This window comes from Polypterus senegalus, chromosome 1, assembly GCF_016835505.1.
Source record: "Polypterus senegalus isolate Bchr_013 chromosome 1, ASM1683550v1, whole genome shotgun sequence".
NCBI classification, from domain to species: Eukaryota; Metazoa; Chordata; class Cladistia; order Polypteriformes; family Polypteridae; genus Polypterus; species Polypterus senegalus.
The window spans coordinates 327,778,252-327,798,865 of record NC_053154.1 but is presented as its reverse complement, the minus strand read 5'-3'; the positions used below and the strand labels follow the sequence as shown (position 1 = coordinate 327,798,865).

Genomic DNA, 20,614 nt, shown 5'->3' with positions numbered 1-20,614 from the left:
CTGAGACAGATCAAGAGATAGATAGACACACTCACAAACACACACAGACATGATCTGACAAACCAAAGAGCCTCCATGCCCAGCCAATGTTCAGGGAGTGGATGAAGTGGTGGTCCACTACTACAAGTACTTGGGGGTTCACATCAATGACTGGTTGGACTTGTCTCAGAACAAAGAGGAACAATACAGAAAAACAGAGTAGGATCGTATTAATTATACAAATACGAATATGACATCCTTCATATCTTCTACAAGTCTGTGATGGCCAGTGTGATTTTCTACACTGTGGGGTGCTGGACTGGTAACATCACTTCAATAGAGTCCTGTGGTAAAGTGAGGTCGGCAGCTGTTTGTGTTACTCCTCTGCTGCGAGGCCCGTGAGGAATATGCAGAGGAGCCGCCAGATAAAGGAGAGTGCACTGGGCTTTTAAAAAGGACAACTCCCAACCAATTGATTTTAACCTTGTTTTAATGAATATGCATTAATTTTTAACCTCCACTTTTACTCGTTTTTATGGATTATTTACTTATGGACGTTTTGGAAACACTGTACTATTTATTTGAACGCTGCTTTTGATTTATTTTAATAAAAGCATTTTAACACTTTTGCACCTTCCCCTTGCGTTGTGTGATGTCCTCATTGCACAGCTCATTCGGTTACGTTATTGATGGTATTGGATTCAAGAGGCTCCCAAAAAGGAAGAGGGAGCTAGGAGCCGAACCACACAGTCACAAGTCCCACCTTATCAACAAGCTCGTTAGAAGGGCAGGATCAGTTACAGGGCACACTCTGGACTCCCTGTTGGTTGTAGCAAAAGAGAGAATTAAAACCAAACTGAGTGTCATTATGAACAAAGCCATTTATTCAGCAAAAGTGTGTCAAGAAACGTCGCAACTGTGGCTCCTTTATACCAACAGCAAAAATTCTATATAGTGCCTCATTGGGAATGTGAAAACCAAGTCAGAAGTTTCTTCTTTTTTAGTCATTCTGGTGCGTTTTCAGACTATATTGTGTGTGTGTGTATATACATCTGGAAAGTATTCACAGCGCATCACTTTTTCCACATTTTGTTATGTTACAGCCTTATTCCAAAATGGATTAAATTCATTTTTTTCCTCAGAATTCTACACACAACACCCCATAATGAAAACGTGAAAAAAGTTTACTTGAGATTTTTGCAAATTTATTAAAAATAAAAAAATTGAGAAAGCACATGTACATAAGTATTCAAAGCCTTTGCCATGAAGCTCAAAATTGAGCTCAGGTGCATCCTATTTCCCCTGATCATCCTTGAGATGTTTCTGCAGCTTAATTGGAGTCCACCTGTGGTAAATTCAGTTGACTAGACATGATTTGAAAAGGCACACACCTGTCTATATAAGGTCCCACAGTTGACAGTTCATGTCAGAGCACAAACCAAGCATGAAGTCAAAGGAATTGTCTGTAGACCTCCGAGACAGGATTGTCTCAAGGCACAAATCTGGGGAAGGTTACAGAAAAATTTCTGCTGCTTTGAAGATCTCAGATCTCAATGAGCACAGTGGTCTCCATCATCCGTAAGTTGAAGAAGTTCGAAACCAGCAGGACTCTTCCTAGAGCTGGTCGGCCATCTAAACTGAGCGATCAGGGGAGAAGGGCCTTAGTCAAGGAGGTGACCAAGAACCCGATGGTCACTCTGTCAGAGCTCCAGAGGTCCTCTGGGGAGAGAGGAGAACCTTCCAGAAGGACAACCATCTCTGCAGCAATCCACCAATCAGGGCTGTATGGTAGAGTGGCCAGACAGAAGCCACTCCTTAGTAAAAGGCACATGGCAGCCCGCCTGGAGTTTGCCAAAAGGCACCTGAAGGACTCTCAGACCATGAGAAACAAAATTCTCTGGTCTGATGAGACAAAAATTGAACTCTTTGGTGTGAATGCCAGGCATCACGTTTGGAGGAAACCGGGCACCGCTCATCACCAGGCCAATACCATTCCTACAGTGAAGCATGGTGGTGGCAGCATCATGCTGTGGGGATGTTTTTCAGCAGCAGGAACTGGGAGACTAGTCAGGATAAAGGGAAAGATGACTGCAGCAATGTACAGACACATCCTGGATGAAAACCTGCTCCAGAGCGCTCTTGACCTCAAACTGGGGTGACGGTTCATCTTTCAGCAGGACAACGACCCTAAGCACACAGCCAAGATATCAAAGGAGTGGCTTCAGGACAACTCTGTGAATGTCCTTGAGTGGCCCAGCCAGAGCCCAGACTTGAATCCGATTGAACACCTCTGGAGAGATCTTAAAATGGCTGTGCACCGACGCTTCCCATAAAACCTGATGGAGCTTGAGAGGTGCTGCAAAGAGGAATGGGCGAAACTGGCCAAGAATAGGTGTGCCAAGCTTGTGGCATCATATTCAAAAAGACTTGAGGCTGTAATTGCTGGCAAAGGTGCATCGACAAAGTATTGAGCAAAGGCTATGAATACTTATGTACATGTGATTTCTCAGTTTTTTTATTTTTAATACATTTGCAAAAACCTCAAATAAACTTTTTTCACATTCTCATTATGGGGTGTTGTGTGTTGAATTCTGAGGAAAAAAATGAATTGAATCAATTTTGGAATAAGGCTGTAACATAACAAAATGTGGAAAAAGTGATGTGCTGTGAATACTTTCCAGATGCACTATAGGTGATATGTCAGAAGTATTTAAATATTGTTAGGCTTTGAAGTTTAAGTCAGAGAATTTCAAAAACGTGGTTTACCTCACATGCATTTATTGGTTACTTTGCAAAAAAATTATTAACTGCTGGTGATGAAGATCCGTTTTGTCTGTGCTGAAATTCCAAACAGAGAAACTTATCCAGAATTATTGTACAAAGTCATTAAACACATGTCTCACTGACCTCATTTAAAAGATTCAGCAGATTGGGACTTGAAAGATTCCAAATATTGTTTTTACAGAAGTTCTGAAATAAAAGTGAAACTAATGAAATAGCAACAATTCAAAGAAAAAAAAATCTTAAAAGTGTGTATCTGGAAAAACAAAAACGGGGTTGGTGAGCAAAGCGAGCAGGGTGCAAAGCCCCCTAGTATGTGTGTGTGTGTATATATATATATATATATGTTTATGTATTTGTTTATTTAAGGAGCTTCTGTAAAAAGCCAAATTTCCCCTAGGGGACAAATAAAGTTATATCTACCTATTACATAGAGTGCTATCTATCGATCTATTCTTGAATTATGCTGCATAAACTCACAAATTGGGTTCAAGCAGCCCCAGAAGTGACACAATAGTTCAATCAATTTCTTCTCCTAAGTTTTTAATCCTTTTTGGTCAGCAAATTTTGCTCCACCCCCCCCCACTAAATAAATGCACATGTGTAAATAAGTACACACATACAGTAACGTGCCCATGGACCAAGTGCAATAAAATGAGTGATGGAGTGAACAGTTTGAATTCTTTGAGGATGCCGCCCAGTTAACAAGATAATTATCTCTCAGAAACGATTCTTCATTCTTCTCATCTTGCTGCTACTGATATGCCACATAAGGTTACAGAGTCTTCTATCTTGGACTCTTAATTAAAGGCACCTCCCTGTCACATCAGAGGATGGCACAAAGAAAAAAGAAAAATCAATTGGGAGTTGATAAATAACTGTCCCACACCAGCACCATCAGTGGAAAAGGGCAAGAAGAAAATAATCAGAGGCTTCTTCAATGGCAGCTCAGCAGGCATGGTGCCTGAAGATCTTTCTTAAGAGAAGCAATTAAGAAATCTCACAAAGTGAAAATGCCCAGTTGGAGTCCACCCCCAGCTGCAGGACCTGCACCATAAATGCTGCTCATACAACGAATGGTCTGAATAGAGGCAACTCTAAATTGAAAGGAACTTCACAAATTCAAAATCTTCCGCTTTTTACACTAAAACTTAATCAGTCTCTCTTAGCAACACTCTGCCAACACCTTCTCGGGCACTATAATGCAAGCTCTTGTAAGAGGCACAGGGATTCTATTCACTGTTAGTCAGATAAGCCCAGTGTATTGTCCACTTAGATGGCATCCTATTGTTGCCTCCAAAAAACCTAAATGGAGAAAGCGGAGGGTGATAAAGCAATGCTCTTAAAGCTGGCAGCTAAACTTATCTCCCCACTTAAAGGTGTTGGCTGATGAAATGCCTGGAAAGTGCCATTTTAAGATGAACAGAGTAGCGAGCAGTCAGGCATGAACATAACACGGTGGGGGAGATTAGGTATGTGAGGATGCCACACTGTATTCACACCTTTTCATCACTCCAACCCTCTGGTGCGATGCCACCACAGCACATAACAGAAATGGAAACCTGGGGGGGAAAAAAGTGCTGTGGATGCTGCATGTCTCACGACTGAGTTGCTGACTTCCCCTGTGGCAGCACAAAGCAAGTTGGTGCTTTACATATTCTATGTATGTGTTTTATACCAGATGGCAGCTCAGAGACACTTCTAAGCCACTGCAACACACTCTAAAGACTAATTTCCACTGGAGACCACAGTGGCACTGCATCTGTAACCACAGGATCCACTCATTAACAATCAAGATTTGTGCTCTGCAATCCTGTGGGCACTGGACACTACTCTCTATGTATTTAGTGCACAGGCAGAGACTCACATTGCATGGGATGAGCTCAACAACAATCACCAGATACCAGGTCTGATAGGCCCATCTGCTGAATGGAAGCCACTGGGCAGCCTGGCAGCTGACCACACAGGCCCAGCAGCCACAAACCTGAACAGAGAGAAACAGGGATGATCAACGCTTTATGATTTAGTCATAGGGACCACCAGGGTGAATATAAAAATGTCGGTAATGCCAGGGTACACAGGTAGCCTCTCAAATGAAACCATTCAGAGATAGCAGAATGAAAGCATGAATTTGGGCACCTGGACCCAAAGAAGCGACTCCCACCTCTCTTATTACTTGTGGGTGTCCCTTGTCATCTTTGCTATTTTCTGCTGGATTTTGTGGAATTTCTCTGCCACACACATACAACACACACACAGAGAGCATATTTTCAGCTTTGTTTCAGTTTCACTGCTATAGGATGCGTCCTCTACCAGTGATGAAGGCTCCAAGAAGACGGCGTGTACCATTTAGGCAACTCTGTTATTTCTGCTCTTTTCATAGTTACCATCGGCATGGCAACTAAAGCACTCCATTTTACTCAACAATGGCAGCATAACGTCACAGAAAATAATGAAATCCGAGAACAAAAAAAGCATTCAGTTTTATATATGGACAAAGTTGTGACAGTAAAACCAGAATGCTATAAAAGAAGAGCATTTCAAGGGCAGCTGAGTACCACACTGGATGTCAAAGCTCATTTTCAGCAGAGCCCAGTAATGTTTCCTCTGCACTTTGCAGTCCACCACCACCACCTATCATCCTTACATACAGAACTTTTTTTTAGACACAATATTCCTTGATTTACCCCTCTGCTCCACAGCATACTTCACAAACTATACGTGACCCTTTGCCATCGAATACAATGTTGAGTTGGCAACCCGGGACCCAAAATGGTTTGCAACCACAAGTGTATTCACAATGAACTGCCAGGAACTGTGGAAAACCTTCAGGATTTATAGGGCGGGGTACTTCTTGGCAGTGACTGACAGGTGGTCCCATCTCTTGGGGGACCACTCACAAAACAATGGAACATAAAGGCAGCTTAAAAACAGGGAAAACAAAAACTAAACTCACAAAACAAATGAACATAAAGGCAGCTTAAAAACAGGGAAAACAAAAACTAAACTATGATATACATAACCAACACAAATAATCAAAAAATTAACAAAAATGACATTTAATATTAATTTGAACCCAAGCCGAGACATGACACCCCAACTGGGACTTCCAAACACTTTGATATTGTTTTGTACCAGTTTCCAAAATTATTCATTTTATCATTTGATCTGTAACTTATTTTAAGTGCTCTTCAGCAGTGACATTTTGGCATTTCAAGGAACGGTTGTAGAGGTGGTCCACATTAATGACAGGCTTTACTGGTGTCAGAACACAGAGGAACTATATAAGAAAGGGCAGAGCTGAATCTTTTCCTTTCCAGACTGCATTCCTTTAATGGGACAAATGACACCCTTCACATCTTTCAGTGATGACCAGTGCGATTTTCTATGCTATGGTGTGTTGGGCTGATAACATCACTTCAAGTGAGACAGACCAAACGAACCAGCTAATTAAAAGAGCAGGCTCATTTATAGGATGCACTCTGGACCCCCGGAGGTCACGGAGGAGGAGAGAATTAAAACAAAACAGAGTGTCATCCTCTCTGTGGCACACTAACGCGGAGGACTTTCAAGTCAACAAATCACTCGGCATAAGCGTGTGAAGAAACGCTACAGCAATACATCTGCATAATGTTTCACTGGGACAGCCAAGTCAGAACTTCTCTTTCATTTTAATTTTTTTGCTTTACAGTCATTCTGGTGTGTGTTCAGACCAAAGTGTGGGTGTATATTTATTTATTTACTCACTCACTTATCTACCTATTTAGAGATTCTGTAAAAGCCAAAGTTCCCCCTGGGGGCAGTAGTGAGTGCATGGCCAGTGGTCTACTTACAGATTTTTTTCCCCCCAGTTTTCTGTCATATGTTCAATGTAATTACTTATCTAGATAAACCTCGCTTCTTGCACTATGTGCAACTGTCTTTATGCTGGGTGCTGCAAGCCTATTTTCTGTTGAGGGACTGGACCAACTGGCCCTGCAGTGTTTTCTATACACTTGTACAACCTGAACTGTCCAGTTTAGCAATGGGGCATGAACGTCATCAGTGGTATTAAAATAAAGATCACCTGTTGAGGGTTTTTTTTAATCGCATGTTTAAATGTTTAGTTTGAGCTTTTCCTAGCTGAGTCCATGCAGCACATGTCAGTGAAGAGGTATGAAAAGACCAATACCATTTGCTCCCTTTAAAATGTAGCTACAGTAATATTGGGGGTAGGGCTGTGCGATATGACCAAAATCTTATATCCCGATATTTCATTTCATATCCCGATATCACGATATAGTACATTTTCTTTGTATTCAGTGAATAGTTTATATAATCACTACTCCTTTTTTTTCATTTAAATTAAAAAAAATCAAAAATGAGAAGTACTCAACTTGTAATTATTTCTGTTCTTTTATTTAGAACATTTGAGCAAATGTTTGACTTAGAATGTAAACATAAAATGTTAATGTATCAAATATAAAACACTTTTCAAAAACAAATTACTAAAGGCCCAATATAAAATACTGCTATATAAAATGCCTGACAAACAAAATGTGAACTGTAGCAGCAATAACTCTCACAACATATATTAAATATAAAAGGATCAAAGCACTAACAACTAAACTATATAAGGCCAATAAACCCTTTAAACAAAATAAATACAAGTCTAACATTAACTGTCAAAACCAAATGTATACATTGTACTTCAAACTGTAGCAGCAATAAGGCTTACGACAAAAATATATTAAATATATAATATTAAATATAATATTTTTTAAGCTACATTCTAGTAAAATGTTAATTTGCACATCGTAGTGTGGCAAATCTCCGTTAATGAGTTACAGCTGATCGCCCCGTGCGTGGGACTGGATGGCGCTAACGTGTTGATGCCGTCCAACCCCAAGCACGGGGCGATCCGCGGTAACTCGTTAACGGAGATTTGCCGTGTTAATGCAGTTGTGGCGTAAACGTAATTTTAACAAGATTAACACTGGCAGCAAACGCTGCAGGGAAAATTATGCCTTAAGCAAATTGTTTTGGTAGCAATTAATCTTCCAAGCTTTTAACATGCTCGTTTAAATAGTACCTTTACAACTGTAATATCCTACGTGGCCTGCCTCTCAGTTGTAAACTCTCTGCATGCTCGCTCACGTGCTTTTTGCGGAGGTGGTAGAAGACGTTTGTCGTGTTGGAGTCTGTGGTAGCGATCGGTTTGCAGCATAATTTGCACAGTACCGTTTTCTGGTCCGTGTCAGACTCTTCAAATCCAAACCATCTCCATACTACAGAGGTAGCCCCTCGTTTAGGAACAAGGTCCTTCTGTGTGGAGCTACCTGTTGTTGCCTCGTCTTCATCAGCCATGCTAGTGTGTCTGCATCCACGTGGTGGCCATCAAAACAATGAAAAAAATATTGCCGTAAACAGTTTATTTTGCGACACCACGGAACAAACGATAGCGTAATGTGCAGCGACAGACCTTTTCATATTGTCATCCGATATATATCGTTATATCGAACAGCCCTAATTGGGGGGTTGTGGGAAGAAAGGAGATCGATATCAGCAATGCATCATTTACTAATCACCATGCTGAAAGACAGCCACGTTAAATTGGAAAAAGCCTTTGCAAAAATATAAGCCCATATTTTATTCAGAACACCGAAAACATTAAATGTTGAAAGTATGACATTTTACTATTTCATAAAAAATATTTGCTCCCTTTGAATTTGATGGCAGTAACAAGCCTCAGAAAGGTTGAGATAGGGGCAACAAAAGGCTGGAAAAATAAGTGGTACTAAAAAGAAATAGCGGGAGGAACATGTTGCAACTTATTAGGCTAATTGGCAACAGGTCAGTAACATGACTGGGTATAAAAAGAGCATCTTAGATAGGCAGAGTCTCTCAGAGGTAAAGGTGGGCAGAGGTTCACCAATCTGCAAAAAACTATCTACAAATTGTGGAACAATTTCAGAATAATGCTCCTCAACATAAAATTACGAAGACTTAAGAGGATCTAATCATATACAGCACATAATATCATCAAAGGATTCTAAAAATCTGTAGAAATCTCTGTGTGTGAGGGACAAGGCCGAAAAGCAATATTTGATGCACGTGATCTTCAGGTCCTCAGGTGGTACTGCATTACAAACAGGCCTGATTCTGTCATGGAAATCCCTGCATGGGCTCAGGAACACTCCTCAAGAAATCATTGTCTGTGAACACAGTTTGCTGTGCCATTAACAAAAACAGGTTAAAGCCCTCTCCTGCAAAGATGAAGCCATGTGTGAACTTGATCCAAAAACGCCGCTGCCTTCTCTGGGCAAAAACTCATTTAAAATACACTGCGGCAAAGTGGAAAACTGTTCTGTGGTCTGGTGAATTGAAATTTGAAATTCTTTTTTGGAAAACATGGACACCGTGTCCTCCAGACTACAGAAGAGACGGACAATCTGGCTTGTTATCAGCGCTCAGTTCAAAAGCCTGTATCTCTGATGGTATGGGGGTGCATTAATGTCTATAGAATTGGCAGCTTGCACATCTGAAAAGGCACCATCAATACTGAAAGGTACATACAGGATTTAGAGAAAGAAATGCTCTCATCTACACGACACCTTTTTCAAGGAAGGCCTTGCATATTTCATCTATTACAGCAGCATGGCTTCATAGAAGAAGAGTCCAGGGGATGAACTGGGCAGCCTGCAGTCCAGACCTTTCATGATTGAAAACATTTGGTGCATTGTGAAATCAGAAATATGACAAAGATGACCCAGGACTGTTGAGCAGCAAGAATCCTACAGTATATCAGACAAGAATGGGACAAGATTACTCTCCGAAGAGTCCTGTAACTGGTCTCCTCAGTTCCCAGATGCCTTATGGACTGTTGTTAAAAGAAGAGGATGCTACATAGTGGTAAACATGGCCCTGTCTCAACTTACTTGAGATGTGTTGCTGCCATCAAATTCAAAATGACCTTATTCTTTTCTTAAAATGGTACATTTTCTCAGTTTAAACATTTGATATGTTTTCTGTGTTCTATTGTGAATAAACTATGACTTTGAGATTTGGAAATCATTGCATTCTGTTTTTAGTTACATTTTACACAGCATCCTACATTATTAGGAATTGGGGTTGTAGAAAATGGTGTTTTCTGCTCTTGCTCTGGACATCACACATCTGGCCGCACAATAACTAGTGCCACTGCTCGACGTACATGCAGTATGCGACTTGAGATGAGCAGTGTTTGTAGCCTGTGTGTTCTGTTCTTGGGGCTTCTTTTTTTCTACCTCAAAGCCATTGAATTTTAAAGTAGAGGTGCTGCCCTTTAACTTAACTGTATTTTGTCAGAGGATGACGACGTCAGAGAGTATCCCAACGATCTGATCTCAATCCAGACAAACCAGGCACCAACATCCCATTGTTCGGATGTTTTTGTGACATGAATGTAAGTGGACTTGAACTTTTCACTAGGCATTTGCAAAAGAGGGACAGTCTTGATTAGTAAGTAAACATTAGAGAAGTCTGCACACACCTATAGGTTGATTCTAGTAGGCATCAATACCATTTTCATCCCAAAAACACCACTGCCCTTTAGTCTTCATTGTCATAGCGGTCTTTCAGATTCACAATGACCTTGTGAACTATGGAATTTTTATCCAGACAATGAGGTGGTTATTTCAATGATTCATGGAGGCCAACTGGAAGCACAGTGTTATTTGTTAGGCAGTTGTTTCTTAACCTTTACAGAGAGCTTCTAAAACTTTGGGATTATACTGTATACTTAAGAAAAAACTAAATCTGCTTTTTGCATAAGATTTTTTTGCAACGTGCAACACATAAGACCAAAAAAGTCTCATGAAAACAAATTAAGATCTCACAGAATGAAATTACAGTGCAGGATTTGCTATTAAGGAAGAAAAAAAAAATCAGACTTCATAATTTCTTAAAGTATGGGCCGTGACCCAAATTAGGCCATAGGTTGCTGACTTTTGGGTCATAACGCACCATTTTATTCAAAAGGAAAGGGTCGCATACAGTTTCTGAAGTGTCTTGTGAAGGGTCACAGCAGACAGGTTAAGCAATCAAAATTGCTCTGCTAGGACTGTTGGTGATAAATCTCTTAGGGGGACACCTTTCTCAGGGATTACTGTCAGTGGTGTTTCTTCAAGAAGGACTCCCCTTCCTCAGTCCCAAGATGATGGTCGTCATGGACTGGGTCTTAAAAACGCTAAGAAGGGCAAGATTGGGTCACAAGGAAAACAAAAGCTTAAAGAAACACTGGGCTAAAGGAATGAATACCTCTGTGAAGTAACGAGGGCAGGTGAAGGAAGCCACATTATTGAAGAGAAAGCCCATCAAGCCTTTCCTTTCATGGCTGCTGGCTTTTTGATGTCAGTTCAGCATTGTGTCACAGATGCCGTGTCTGACAGATGTATAGACTTCAAAGCTTCTGCCATTTCCCTCTGTTCATGATCATTCATTCAGCTACATCCTGCTTCATAGTTTATCCTTTAAATTTCCTAATTCAGACAACACATTTTTACAAAGTCACTTACAAATCAAAAGGTAAAGCTTAAATTATAGCACCTTGAAAAATGATTCAGTCCCTTTAAAGCAGGGGCTTCCCAACCTGGGATGCGAGACGGCATTTCAGGGGGTGTGACAGAGGAAGGCTACATCACGATTTGCCAAAATGGAGTGAGGTTTGTTGTCAGACTTTCTCGTGGTGGAATTGGTGACTTGTGCTGTCATTTGTAGGTCATTTATTAGTTTGTGCTCCTGTTCTATGATATGAAAATAATCAAGCATTGAGTGTGCAGTTGTCACCTGTGAATGAGCCACAGAAAAGCGCAAAAGATCTTGCAATGATCTGTAGCCATAAAGCCATAAAGTTCAAGATTACACATTTCTTTAATGTTTTAAGCAAGATTACATTTTTATTTCTGTCATTCACAGGTACAAAACACCAAATAAATGGGCCTGACGCAAAAATTTGGGCCCCCAATGTGGTCAGTACTTAGTAAGTATCACAGCTTGTAAACACTTTTTGTAGTCAGCTAAGAGTCTTTCAATTCTTACTTGCTGCATTTTCGCCCATTCGTCCTTAAAAAAGGGCTTCTAATTCTGTAGGATTCTGGGGCCATCTTGCATGCACTGCTCTTTTGCAATCTCTCTACAGATTTTCAAAGATGTTTGGTTTGGGGGACTGTGAGTGACATGGCAAACCCATCAGCTTGTGCCTCTTGACGTATTCCATTGTAGATTTTGAGGCGAGTTTCGGATCATTATCTTGTTGTAAGACCCATCCTCTTTAAAACTTCATCGTTTTTACAGATGGTGTGATGATTGGCTGCAACACAAATCCAAAGCAGATTGATCCACTGCCATGCTTAATAGCTGGAGACATGTTCTTTTCCTGGAATTTCGCTCCTTTTTATCTCTAAATATACCTTTGCACATTGTGGCCAAAAAGTTCTATTTTGACGTCATCAGTCCACACGACTTGTTTCCAAAATGCATCAGGCTTGTTTAGACGTCCATTTGCAAACTTCGGGTGCAGATGTGTGTGGCTAATTAGGTTTTCTTTTGCTGACTCTACCATGAAGGTCATATTTGTTCAGGTTTCACTACACTGTAAAACAGTGTACCACCACTCCAGAGTCTGCTAAATCTTCATGAAGGTCTTTTGCAGCCAAACAGGATTTTTTTTTTATTTGCCTTTCAGGCAACCCAATGAACAGTTCTTTCAGAAAGGTTCCGTGGTCTTTCAGACATTTACTTGACCTCCACTTTTCTTGCTGTCATTTCCTAATAACAATACTAACTGAGGACACAGCTACCTGAAAACGCTTTGCTATCTACTTGTTGCCTTCTCCAGCTTTGTGAGCATCAAATCTTTTAATTTTTGGAGTGCTAGGCAGTTGCTTGGAGGACCCCATGGCTGCTGATTGTTGGGACAAGCTGTGAGGAGTCAGAGAATTTATATAGCTTTGCAATTTACATCACCTGGGGTTTCCTAACGATGACTGTGAACAAGTCCTGATGAGCTATTGAAGGTCTGAGACCACCTTGGGAAACGTTATCTGAGACATCAAATACTTTGGGGTGCCCAAAGTTTTACATGGAGCTCCTTTCCTTTTTCACTGAACATTTATAAATAAAAAAAGGCTAAAATGAAATGAGTCATCTATAACTTTAGACCTTTTGGCAATCAGTTCATAATCTGCTCACTTAACTATCCACAGTAACAGAGATTTTAAGTGAGGGTGCCTAAACGTTTGCATGCCATAGTATCTGCTCATTTTTAAGACTTTCTATTCATTTTCTTCAGGTGACTTTTTTGGCTGCCTGTGTACGCCACTATGGAAATTCATTTACTTTTTTAAAAATTGTAAATACAGCTTCACTTAACAGTGCTGGACCAAAGATTGCATGATGAATGAGAAAAAAAACTACTCTCACTTTAAAATGACTGAATGTATCCTTTAACGTGATTGTCTTCACTAGGTCACATGTCTCAGATTGCTCCTGGCCATTGGTGAACCTTGGACAGAGGAGAGAAGTGTGTGAAAGAAGCAGGACGTGGGAGTGCGACTTCTGAGAGGATCAAGCAAGTTCTTTTCAGAAGAGGCGCTTCAGAGACTTCTTGCCACAAGGCGCATAGCTGTTGGTTTGCGGCAATTGAGGATTATGTGAGAGAATCACAGCAATCACTGAAGTGTTTGTTTGTGCCATTAAGGCTGCAGTAAGAATTACACCAGGTGCCTAGCCACCATTCTGGGGGAAATTGGCAAGCTGAAATGAACAGAGGAAGGTTAGATACTAGTGTTGTGACAAACAGAGTGCAGAGGACTGAGAAATGAGAAACTGCGGTCCAAAAGGCAAACAAGGGTCAAAATACCAGAGAAGCCAAAAAAAGAACGACTGACCCCCAAAAAAAATGTGAATGAGAGAGGTCAGAGGAGAAAGTCTAGAATGGTTTAAGCTGACCTGACAGAAAGACGTCAGTAACTCATGTGGAAGAATATATACTCAATTTGTATTGTATTTATGTGGATATGTTAACTTTAAATCCTATCACTAACAAAATATATGTTGTTGTTTAACAAAAAGTAGTGAACTGGGTTTCATGCTAGTTATTTTGTTTAAGTTTCAACCAAATCTATATCTTCATAGGTAATTATTAAGGATATCATACTTATGAAATATTTCCACAGGGGCCATTAGTGTTATGTGAAGGTGATGTGGCTTCTGTCCTGTTTTTGTTAAAGCAGTATCTTGGAGTTTAAGGACAGTATTTTGCTGGCAAGACTATTAATGATCCATGTAAGTAATAAAGCTGATAAATATTTGCTAACTAAGGGTCACCAAAAAGTCACCATACATGACCTAACTCCTCTATAGAATGAACTAAGCAGTTTGAGATTGATTTATGGAATGGCAATAGTTGGGGGGTTTGGGGGTTAATTGGGTATTTAGGACTTTAATGTTAACGTTCTAGCTTAGCATTAATGCTAATGAAGGCATCCTTTAGTTAACTTAAAATATTGTGGCTTATTTTCTTCCACACTGACATAACAAACCTCTACAACTGTGGCAACAGCACATCGAACCTTGAGAAGACAGAAGACCACGTTGGGTTCCACCCCTGTAGCCAAGAACAGAAAGCTGAGGCTGCAGTGGGCACAGAAAACTGCACAGATGAAGACTGGAAAAAGCGTAGCCTGGTCTGATGAATCTTGATTACTACTGTGGCACTTAGATGGTACAGTCAGAGACTGGCACCAACAACATTAATATATACACCCAAACTGGCTTGTGTTGTATCAGTTTTCTTCAGTGGTCTTCCTATTCACCAGATCTGACTCCAGTAGAACACTTTTGGGATGTGGTAGAGCATGAATGTGCAGCTGACAAATCTGCAGACACTGTGTGATGCAATCATGTCAACATGGACCAGAATCTCAAAGCAATGTTTTTAACATCTTGTAGAATCCATGCCACCAAGAACTGAGGATGTTTTGAGAGCAAAAGGATGCCCTACCCAGTATGAGGACAGAGGTCCTAAGAAAATTCCCAGTGAATGTATAGGGCGAGCAGCTTCTGAAGATAAGCAGCAAAGTTGCCATAAAAATCCACTTCTGAAACACAACCAGTGATGGGATGATAAAACTGGAGTTATAGGAGTGTGTGTCTGTGTTGTTCTCTAGTACAATGCATACAATGTTATTTTGAACGCATTGCAATCTCTGGAGGCCAGAAAGCATGCATTTCTAAATACGGTTTAAGTTGAGCAGTGCTCCTTAAAAAATAAAATGTAATTTTGGAGATCACAGCATTCTGGGTCACAGTTGACTCCACACTCTCATTTCCAAACCAATTACCTGTAAGCATAGAGGAAAACAGAATCAAATTGCCATTAATGGCAAAGCATACAACAACATATCTGGCAGGGAGCACCCACTGAAATAGCTACCATTTAAGTGCAGATAGTTCACTCCCTTTCAGATGTCATCCCAGCATTCAATTAGCCCAGGTCAGAGCCAAACCGACATTAGGAGAGGTCCATATCATCAGTATAACAATGGAAGGATTTGTATTTCTGATGGAAATTATTTTTGGGGGGTAATAATTAGATCAAAAATGGCAGTTAGTACCGACTTTTGTGAAACTGCAGGACAAACAACATAGGATTTAGTTTTACGTTTCCCAATAACAGCATCCAGTTAGATAACTTATAAACTGAGACAGACAGTTCTAGAGACTTCCAAGGTCTCTCAGCGGTAATCAGGTCAAGAAAAATAATGAGACTGCACAACCCTGGATCTGCTGCCAAGTGAAGATCATTGACATCTCTGATCAAGGTTGTCTCGGTACTATGGGCAGCTCGGAAGCCAGACTTAAAAAAAGACCTCATATAAATCATTAGCAGCCAAGTAAGACTGAAACTGCAAGGCAACAGCCTCTTAAGGAACTTTGGGAGAAAAAAGGTGGTGAGAGATGATATGATAATTAAACAGCCCTACAGTATAAAGGTTCAGTTTTTTCCCAGTGTACAATATGACAACAGGTGTAAAGGAAGCAGGAACTTTGCCAGAAGAAAGTAGAAAATGGCATTACATTTAAAACATAATTTTCTCTCTACTCAAAGCGTTTTACATAATCAATTAGGAGTCACTTCAGCCAACAACAATGTGCAGCATCCACCTGGATGATGCAACGGCAGCAGTTTTTGCACCAGTATGCTCACCACACATTTACCATTAGATGGTGATGTGGTGTGAGAGAGAGCTTCCCAGTTAAGGACAGAAGATGATTAGGGAGCCAGAATGACAAGGCCCGTAGTGGGCAATTTAGCCTGTGTGTCAGGATACACCCTGCTGTTTACGAAGGAGGCCCAGGGATCTTTTATGACCATAGAAATTCAGGGCCTCAGTTTTACGTATCACCCGAAGGACGGCGGCATTTTTACAGCACAGTGTCCCCATCACTGCACGGCGGCATTAGGATCCATATTCAGACCACAGGGTAACTGCCCCTGCTGGCCTCACCTAAAAATGTTCCAGCCGCAACCCAAGCTTTTGCCTAGATGGTCTCTCATCCAACTACTGGCCGGGTCCAAACATGTGGTATGGCTACTTGCACCAAAGAAATGCCGGTAGACAAACTGCATCCAAACAGGTTCATAAGAAAAAAGTGAGAATAGGATCCATGGAGCTAGAACAGGAGCTCATGTCAGACAACATGTGTGCTAAGTCAGACTCAGAGACCACAGAGAACAAACTCAGAGAAGAAGCTTGGATTGTAACAGGTCAGGCAGAAATTAAGAGACAGGAGAGTCAAGTTAGCCTCAGTGAGAATGGCAAGCTTTAGCTGCGCCTTAATATTTCTAATCTCATAATAAAAGTGCTGTTGAAATTGTTCATAAATGTCATCAGATGAGACCAGGGAATTGGAATAGATTGGCGTGATCAAGTGGCCAATTATGGAAAACAATTGCTTGGAGTCATTATTATTAGCATTTCTAAGCACAGAGTAATATTTATTCCTGGTCTCTCTAAGTGCTCAACAATATGATTGCTGATGTTCCTTGAAAGCTTGATGATCAGCGGTTAAACCTGATTTTTTCCACCTACGCTCAAGCTGATAGCCCAGTCTTTTTAGAGATTTAAGCCAATCAGTGTTATCACAGTGAAGAATGGCATACGATGCGCTCCATAATGTTTGGGACAAAGGCACATTTTTGCTTGATTTCACCCTCTTCTCCAAAATTTAAAATTATAAATCAAACAATTCAGACGTGATTAAAATGCACTCTTCAGACTTTCATTTAAGGGCATTTGCATACATTTCAGTCACGCTGTGTAGAAATGACAGCACTTTTTATACATGGCTCCCCCCCACCCCATTTCATGGAACCATAATGTTTGGGACAATTGACGTCACAGGCGTTTGTAATTCCTCAGGTTTGTTTCATTGCTTCATAAGATGTTTTGGCTTGCTTCTACCCTTTGGAGCCGGTATTTGCCATTGTTCAACATGAAGACAAGAACTGTACCAAAGAAAGTCAAAGAAGCCATTATGAGGCCGAAAAACAAGAAAAAAACATTATATACATACGTAAAACCTTAGAATGACCTAAATCAACTGGCTGGAATATTATTAAGAAGAATGAACTCAATGGTGACTTCCGTAATCACAAAGGGACTGGTACGCCAAAGAAGAATCCTCACTATGGTCAAGAAAAAGCCCCAAACGCCTGTCTGACAGATCAGAAATGTTTTCAGGACGACGACTATCAGCAGAAGACTTCATGAACAGAAATACAGAGGCCACACTGTAAGATGCCGAACACTAGTAAGCCATATAAAATGGATGGCTAGATTACATTTTGCATAAAAGGACTTAATAGAGACTGCAGAATTCTGGGAAAAAGGTATTGTGAACAGACAAGACAAAAATAAAACTGCATCAGAGTGACAACAAGAGCAAAGTGTGGAGACAAAAAGGAACTGCCCAAGATCCAAAGCAGACCACCTTATCTGTTAAACATGGTGCTGGGGGTGTTATGGCTTGGGCATGTATAGCTGCTGCAGGTCCTGCCACACTTATCTTCATTGGTGATGGAACTGCTGATGGCAGTGGCACAGTGAATTCTGAGGCGCAGAAACATCTGATCTGCTCAAATTCCAGCAAATGCCTCCAAACACATTGGACGGTGCTTCATTCTACAAATAAGATAATGATCCAAACATACTGCTAAGGCAACACTGGAGTTTTTCCAAAGCTAAAAAATTGAAACTTCTACAATGGTTAAATACAATTGAACAAGCCCCTGAAACAATCAAGAGCTGAAGATGACTGCATTAGATGCTTGGCAGATCATCACCAGAGAAGATCCTCAACACCTGGTGATGTCTATGAATTGCAGACTTCAAGCAGTCAGTGCATACAAGGGATATGTGACAAAGTGATAAAAGTGACAATGGCTTTAACACACCATTGCTGTGTCCAAAAGATTTTGCCCTGAAATAGGGGGGTTTGGGATCGGTGGGGATGGGGACTTCCTAGGAAAAGTGTTGTCATTTGTACACTGTGAGTGAAATGTATGCAAATCTCCTTAAATTAAAGTCTGCAATGTGCACTTTAATCACATCTGAATTGTTTGATTTGTAATTTTAAACTGTGAAGCAGAGGGTGAAATCAAAGAAAAATGTGTGTTTGTTCCAAACGTCATGGAGGGCTCTGTGTATAACTTTCTGCATATAGTGTTCTTTCTGTATATTGGTAAGGGTGTCATAGAATAGGCTCCAGCATTCTGATGACCCTACCCTGGATAAGTGAGTTAAGAAAATGGGAAGAATGTTGTTCATTATAGAAAAGCACTATATGAAGTAAGGTTTGATTTGTTGACTAAATCCTCCATTTGCAGCTACTCCATAGAGTAACAAGAAAACCCCAACTGCATAAGTCTGCATTGAGGTGAAATCACATCTATGGAGCAGAGGCGGAAATCAAGGGAAACATGTGTCTGTGTCCCAAACATTATGGAGGGCACTGTACAAATAGAGCCAAAGAGAAGGTTTTGGAACAATGCTATTATAATTCTGTCCTTTATGTTTGGGGGGGTGTGGTTGCAGTTGTTGATGACTGCAGTTCTTTTTCGGTAGAGAGGATGGAGGTTGTTGGCACAGGGTTGACATCACATCTTTGTCGACAGGCTTCTAGTTTCCACGCACCTTGACAGGCCTTAAATATCTTCACTTCTGCCATGTGCCACTGTAGCATATTCAGTGGGCTATTTGTGTGTTCTACTGATCACTGTTATGTGTGCATTAGTCTCCCCTAGCACATTCTGCCTTCTTCCAATTAGATTGAGATGGTGCCCTTGTTTCAGTCACAGCTATACTTCTAACAACTGCCTCAAAAGATGTTATCTGCTTCTGTAGTTTAAAAAAGAAAAAAAAAAACTGCATGCATGCTAAACTTAACAAAAACCATGTTCCCAAATCACACTATCACATAGTAATTTTTCAAACCTCTGGTTCCATTCCCCCACTCGACCACAAACCAAAGCAAATTCAAAATATTTATAGCCCACTGGAGCGGCTTCATACACAAGGAAAAAGTCACCGCTACGGCGCCAGGTTTCAAACAGGCATAAGAAATCAATTTTGTTTGTGCTGAATGATAAAATCATTTCCCAGTAGTGATTTGTTTGTCAGCAACTGAATACAAAACATGGCAAATCTGAAACTTTAATGCTGTTGTGGATGACCACAGGATTAAGTCTGCCCGTTTCTACAGAGCATGCATGCCTCGACTGAATACAATACAATACAGGAGTGATGAGACAATTGTTCAGTAAATGGAAATTCCAATTCCAGATCCTCAGTGTGTATAATTCTGCTTTAGGATGCCAAGTTCATGAAGTAGCTCAGACATGACCATAGGGATCTGCAGTTAATGGCTTGCCAGTCAGAAAAAACAAGCTGAGAGGAAACGCATAGTAGCATGACAGGTGAATCGAGTCCACATGTATAGGACAAGAAAGAAAATAAAGCTTCATCCTTGCTGTGCTATAACAGCAACATTTTTCTGCTTCTTAACTAAACAGGGGTTACAGAGCCGAGATGCCGCACGGTCCCCACATCAGGTCAACAGCATCAGGGAGAAGATGGCAGACACAAACTATCAGGTCACCACAGCAGGCTGTGGACAGCAAAGAGAGTAGAAAATTAAGGAACAGTGCCAGACCTCCATGCTTTGTCTAGGCCACTGCAGATAGAAAGGGGGCAACGTGATCACATATTGCAGAGACAGGCAGCTATTCTCCTCCAAACCAAGTTATTATCCAGAGACAGAAAAACTGACAGCAAACAGAAACAAGAAAAAATGAAGGGTTCTCAATCTTAAAAATCAAGTCTGTTGAAATGTCTCACTAACAGCAGTAATAGGTTAGCAAATTTGAATAAAAACCTGCAACCACTTTCATGTTCAGAATTTGACAGCCCTGTACCCATATTGTAGAACATAAGCATCTTAAGTTACCTTCTGAACATGTAAAGCACCTTGTGACAGAGTACACTTAACAAAGGCAATATGAAATTTGAAACTTTGTATGCCTAAAGACCACATATTTATTGCCATTGCATGTTTTTGGTTCCAGTCCTGGAGTTTCATCATTTTACTGGTAAGGGGAGGATTTCATTCATGCATGGACAACTTCAGCCTAACAGGACAACAATAGAAGTTCACAAAAAGGCAAGGAGACCATCAAATAGTGCTTGAGAAAACAGAAAAAAATGACCCACTGGAATAGCATCTTTTAAGAGAGGTGAGTGACCAAAGGCATATGGTGCCCTGTCTGCAGTTT

The 20,614-nt window shown here is 40.6% G+C and overlaps 1 protein-coding gene across 1 annotated transcript in view; it reads right to left on the bottom strand.

Moving 5' to 3' along the window:
• The window catches only part of tspan15 (tetraspanin 15), a 297,343-nt gene that overhangs the window by 20,833 nt on the left and 255,896 nt on the right, over positions 1-20,614 (bottom strand). The window lies entirely within an intron of this gene.